Source organism: Anopheles merus, chromosome 3R (genome assembly GCF_017562075.2).
Source record: "Anopheles merus strain MAF chromosome 3R, AmerM5.1, whole genome shotgun sequence".
NCBI classification, from domain to species: Eukaryota; Metazoa; Arthropoda; class Insecta; order Diptera; family Culicidae; genus Anopheles; species Anopheles merus.
The window spans coordinates 23749680-23755679 of NC_054084.1; the positions used below are offsets into that span (position 1 = coordinate 23749680).

The following is a 6000-nucleotide window of genomic DNA, read 5'->3' on the forward strand; positions in this document are numbered from 1 at the left end:
TCCACACAGCGATCATCCGATCCGCGAGGCTTCAATCGGTCGATCGCGGGCGCTTTTTTGTGTGGGGAGAATGTAATAATTCAACATTCCACACATATGTTGGATACTGTTACTGGTAAGGTATCGGACGCTATTTCCCAAGATAGATTACACCATTCGGAGGAGGTTAATAAATTATCACCCTGTGAGCGCTGTGATTGCTGGCAAATGTGGTGATGTTAATAAGGAAACCAATATTAATAGCCTTTTTGAGAATCAGATGTTGTTTTTTTATTTGAATTTTAGCCAACAGATATCTTCAAACATATCAACAAATTAATTTAAAAATAAATGTAAATTTGAAAATCACATGATTCTTCATTAAAAAACATTTAACAATGAAAGTGGACAATTCGAAGACTTATAGTGGCTCTATTACAACTAAACAAAACGCTAATCAAGACATATGTTATTAAAATTAATTATACCCCATTCAAAAGTATAAAAAACGAAACATGCTTAAGAAATTTACAACTTTTCCTATAAAAAAAAACATTAACAAATCCCCTCAATCCGGTCGAAACAAAATGCCAGATACCAGCTTAATAGTTGAGGAGGAGTTTACCAAATATGTCTGCGATTTGATGAATGGCTACCCCGCTCAAGTGAACCACTTGTGCAGTGCCTTTCAATCAGAGCTTCTTTTTTTCCCCCTCCGAGTTGAGTAGGTGAGATCGTCCAAAGCGAAGCGTATAAATCTTGCACCAATCTAATGCACGCTCAATGGCGGAAGCCGCCCTGCTTTGTGGAAGCTGTGAACCCGCATTTGCTCTATTGCGCTGGTGCATTTCACGACCGACCAAAGCCTCCCACGATCCGGTTTTTTTGATCGTTAAGGGACATAAGGCCCTCATCGACAAACCCATCTTCGAAGCCGTCATCGATGGCCGTCATAGCTGTTGATCGTTTCCAGCAATGCCCGTCTTGGATGCTGGGCATGGCCACATAAAGCAAAATCGGCCGGCTGCGTCGCCCTTTCATGCGGATGCCGGTCGGTGTCTTTGGTGCTGGAGGGTGCTGTTTGCTATGCTTCTTTCTCGCCCTCTCTTTCTCTCTCTCTGCCTTTCCCTTCTCAGTTTCCCTTTGCTCCTACCACCGTGAGTGTGTGCCTGTTTTGTTTCGTTGCATATAAATCATTCATTAAGAAAATGAAATGGAATGAATAGATTGAGTTAAGTATAAATCTTCATAATTTATGGTTTTTCTTTCATTGTGTTATTGATATTTTGTCCCCCTTCATCCAAAAGCCGCAAGCTGCCCGGGAGCGTTAGTTTTTGAGTTTTGCGCTTCGATTTCGGTTTAAAAGATGCCAGAAAAACACTCAAAGTCGTGTCAAGGAAAAGAGATGTGGAATAAAAACGGGAAAAGACACGCTGAGCGGGGGGGAGATATCTGGGTAAGAGTAGATACAAACCTAAAATCCACATCCACGACACACGCTGTTCATAGCCGTGACCGTGGGGTTGACGGAAGGCAATCGTAATTTGGTGCGTGTTTGGGGATGTCCCAAAGGGGGAGGGTGCGAAAGGAAAAGATTCAAAAAGCAATCAAGTTTAGGAAGGAAGCGGTCGGTTGGTCGGCCGGTCGGGCTACCGGGAGGATTGGGAGTTAGTTTTTTTGTTGTTTGCAGCGGTGCAAAATTATGCTGACAGAGTGGCACATGTTTTACGACGGTATTGATGCGTGTGCGAACGTACGGGCGTCGAATGTGTTGCAAATCAGTGTGGTTGGATGGCAGGTGTTGGAGGTTCCGTTCGCTTGAATGTGTATATTTTACCTGCACGACTATTTTAAGAGGTTCATTGGTAGTCTTTAATATTAAAATTGTCTTTTATTTCAAATAAAATGATAGACTGCTGTGGTCGTAAAACGGGGACTTTTCTTTTTTATGATTTTAGACTTTTTAAATACGTTTTTAGCAGTCGTCCCATTAATTCAAGTAGTAGTAGACTCCTCAAAAACGTTCCCCTTCGAACATGACCGCTATTTTGCTATTTAGCGATAGCGATCGTAAATTATGGTCAATATTTATGCCTCCCAATTCGATACAAACACGTCTCACTTTTGTGTCATTATGCAAATATTCGATTTCCTGCTGATGCTATGGTGATTAATTGTGAGTGTGTGTCTATGCGAAACCCCCGAACGGTTCGCAAAACAAGCTACTCGAGTTGAGGTGGAGCTGTAGTCTAGGCCAGGCCGATATCTCCTAGGGAGAATGTAGAAGTTGTTCGTCAATGAATTAAATTGATTTCACTCTCCCATTAGCAAATTCGCCGACCGGATTCGCATTGGAGTTCGTTCGAACCGAAGGAAATGTTGTGATGATGGACCAAACATTAATCTTAATTATAAATGAGAAAATTACCACTGCCTGCTAGCATGATCGGGGGGCTAACATGAATCAAGTTTTTTAAATCCAGTTTTAGTTGATTATTTGATTGCAAATTTCGAAGCAAAATCAATGGATTAAAACTTTGAAAAAGAGTCAAACAACGAACATGTATTGAACATTCAATTTTATACCTTTTTAACCACAAGACTCAATAGAAAATATAATCTTTTTATCGTTACATTCTGCTGTTTATTGTATTAACCATAAAAATTACTCTTAACTATCTCTTCAATGTGTCAACAAGGCTTTAAATCACAATCCACCTAATAATTCAACCCCCGCAATAAATCCAAATCATAGTTTCGCCTTTAAAACACACACACACAAATCTTCCACAAGTCTCCACTTCAGTCTTGCACATTCAAACGGGTATCTGGCAATCGGTTTGATACCAATCGATTTGTACCCTTAATGCTTAATGGATTTTCCATCATGTAAATGCACGCGGAACGGAAGCATCTTCACCAAGACCAACCGAAGTCTACTACATTTGAATGATTTATGAGATGTGATCGCTCTGGCTGCAATCGCCCAGACACGTCCATGAATACGAAGTGCTTGTGAATCAGTTTGAGCGGGGAAAACATTCTCGTCATGTTCTTTGTCACTCGTTTTCCGTTTACTGCGCTTAAACGATCTGTCTCATAGATAAAAACAAATATAAGTAAAATTTAATGGAAAAGAATTGAAAAAGGATACATGTCACGATATGAAACCATAAAATGTTGCTTTATGCGTAGCTCATTACTCAAAGAAAATCATAAAATGATTTAAACGAACCAGTTTCACCTTAACAAAAATAGACATTTTAAACTGTAAATAAACGGTTCAATTCTCTTATGTGCCTATTTGTGCATTGTTGCATCTTGCATCTACATCTTGTACACACACACTTTTTTGCTATTCCGCAATGCCGTTTGCCTCACCTACATTCGACCGCTTTCTCTTCCAAGGCCATTCTTAAGGTCTTTAAAGCATCTTTAAAGCAGCGCGCTCAGCGTTTGGGAAACAAGAAACGATTGTTTGTGTGGTGGTGCAAGGCGCGCGCTCTCTCTCTCCCGAGCATTAGACGCTTGTGTGCGACGCTTGAGCCAAACACACGTTATTGTGACGTAACCCGGGGTTTGGGTAGGGTCGTAAAAAAGAAGAACGACGGGCCGGCCGGTCCTGGTGTCAATCGATATTTCAAGGCCAACGGCGCAGTTATGTTTTTATGGGCTTATTTCTTTCCTTTGTATCTACTTCCTCGGTTTCCTTTCCAAAGACGCAACAACCGACACACCAACACATACACATATACACACAAAAAGAGTGGTTGACCTTCCCCGTGGCATGCAACCAAACATCCTATCCACAGATCCTCCCCTCCCGCCCCAGGGGCAGATTGGAAATTTTCGGCAACAGGCCGACACCACAACCGTCGACGCTATTTTCCACGCCACCTCCCCAGACGAGCCTTGTTTCGGGGGGTGGGGGAGGAGGAAGAAAATGAAAGGAAGGAAAATCCACACACACACACACGCACGGTTACACACACACAGGGCGCAGCCTTTTGGCCTCCACCGTTTGTCGGCCGAACAACATAAGAATGTTTTATTGCACGCGTAATGATTTTTTCATTCCCCATGCCCACAAAGCCCTGGGATGCCGTCCCCTTTGCCCTTGCGGTATCCCGCCAACCCATGTTGCCTTCGCAGCACCGGATGGTGGATGGTGGTGACGCGGTGCGGGCAGAGGATTTTCCAACGCTTGCGTTGCTTAACGGGAGCGGAGATTTTATGGCCATTACGGCGGTGCGTGCAAGTTCGTGCGGCAGGTTTTGACTCTCTGTCTGGCCTTTCCGTCCGGTTCGTGCCCGGGTTGCGTGAAAACGGCGGCGGCAAGCTTAAAGTTTTATGCCTTCGCCCCTTGTGCTAACGATGCTACTTCGCTTTAAGAGTGTGTGCGCTTGAAGGTCAGGGTAATAAAGTTTCCAGGGGGGGGGGGAAAGAGAGAAAAGCAAAAGAGCCACTTTGAAGGCACACATATGGCCATATTTGAACCATGCACTGTGGGTTTAATTTGCTGCTAATAGGTATCGCATTGCAGGTGGAACGACGCTTGGAGAAGATACAAATTAAAGTAATAAACCAAATGGGCAAAGAGACGGTAGTAAAAGGCCGTAAAAGCGCTGCTAAGAAAACACACGTCAAAGACGTCCGACATCAATCATTTCCCCCGCCACAAACATGCCGGTTTTGGCAGGACGGAGCGAGCGCAGAGGTGCGATTGGCCCAGGCCACACCTTTAAAAAGGGCGGTACAATCAAGCGTGAGTGTCACTGCTGTGCACATATCACTCACAACTACATCAATCTAGCCGGCGCGTACGTTGCATGACAGCACAAACACACACAAACACGCACACGTCTCCCGGCCGACGGTTCCCATTGTTTTGATTCTGGTGCAGCTACCGCTAGCAATCAAGAATATGCTTTTCCTAAACAAATTCAATTGTTTTACAATGTTTCTCACATTTCAATTTGTTAACCAAACAGTACTACGCTCGGGAGAAATGGAGTGCAACACAAAGAAACTCGTTTTGTGTGCAAAATATGTGCAAAAACATTGCCCATACTGTTGCCACACAGAGGCCAAAACAAACCACCCGGAGCACCGTTCCACTGTGTTCTATTGTTTGTCGAACGGTTTCCTTACCTTACGCTGTTGTTCTTCAGCGAGTAGATGCCCAATTTATCACACGAAAAGCACTGTAACCATGCTACACTTCACTTTTCCACCCGTAACGTACGGAGCTTGCACCGCACAAACACGACGCCGGAATAGGAACTGTCAAAACTGAGTGCGCACTGGCTGAGCAGCGCGTGTCTGGGTGTGTGTGTGTGTGTGCGAGCTTGCGTACGCTGTGAGTGCCATCGTGAGTTGCACGATGGCGAGGGGAAGCATCTCAGCTGATTGCCCTAAAAATGGTGCAGTATTTGTTTGACGACAGTGGTTAGCGGAAGTATATTAACCATTAGAAGCAATTTTTCTTTATTTTATACCATCTGTTACTTGTTTTTGTATATTTTCAAGGGGAATAACATTAAAAAAAGTATTAACTTTATATGCCTCCATTCTATGCGATTAGGTTGTTTTATTTGAATCATCGCTGCTGCTCTATGGTACGCTAAAACCAAATCTGTCTACAGCATGAATAAGGTTTTAGTTTTTTGGAGAAGGGAGAAAATAAGAGCTAGGAACTGTACAACTACAATTGAACGCGTCAATCAAGAAAGGAAAAAACATAATCGTTAGACGTTGGAACGTCTTCGGACGGCAGCACTTTCGACGGCTACGTTCTGAGACGAATCTGGTACAAGTTTGTATTTTCTTTGCTTTACACGAGCTCTGTCACACATACATAAGGGCAGTTTCTACTCTTTTTTCTGTTGTGTGAATAAGGTTCTCGAGCACATAGCTGTACTGGCCGCTCTGCTGGTAGTGAATCGCACAACTGAAGCAATGCATCGCAATCTTGCGCTTGGCAGTCTACGGTTAGGTTGTAGTAGTGGTTTTGTATTGCCT

General features: G+C 43.5%; 1 protein-coding gene across 2 annotated transcripts in view; it reads right to left on the reverse strand.

Moving 5' to 3' along the window:
- Window positions 1–5243, reverse strand: part of LOC121597650 (zinc finger protein 236) — a 71696-nt gene extending 66453 nt beyond the window's left edge. For both annotated transcript variants that reach the window (XM_041923554.1, XM_041923553.1), the window contains exon 1: window positions 5131–5243. The gene's annotated coding sequence lies outside the window, so the exon portion shown is untranslated. The remainder of the gene's footprint in view (window positions 1–5130) is intronic.
- Between the last annotated feature and the right edge of the window lie 757 nt (window positions 5244–6000).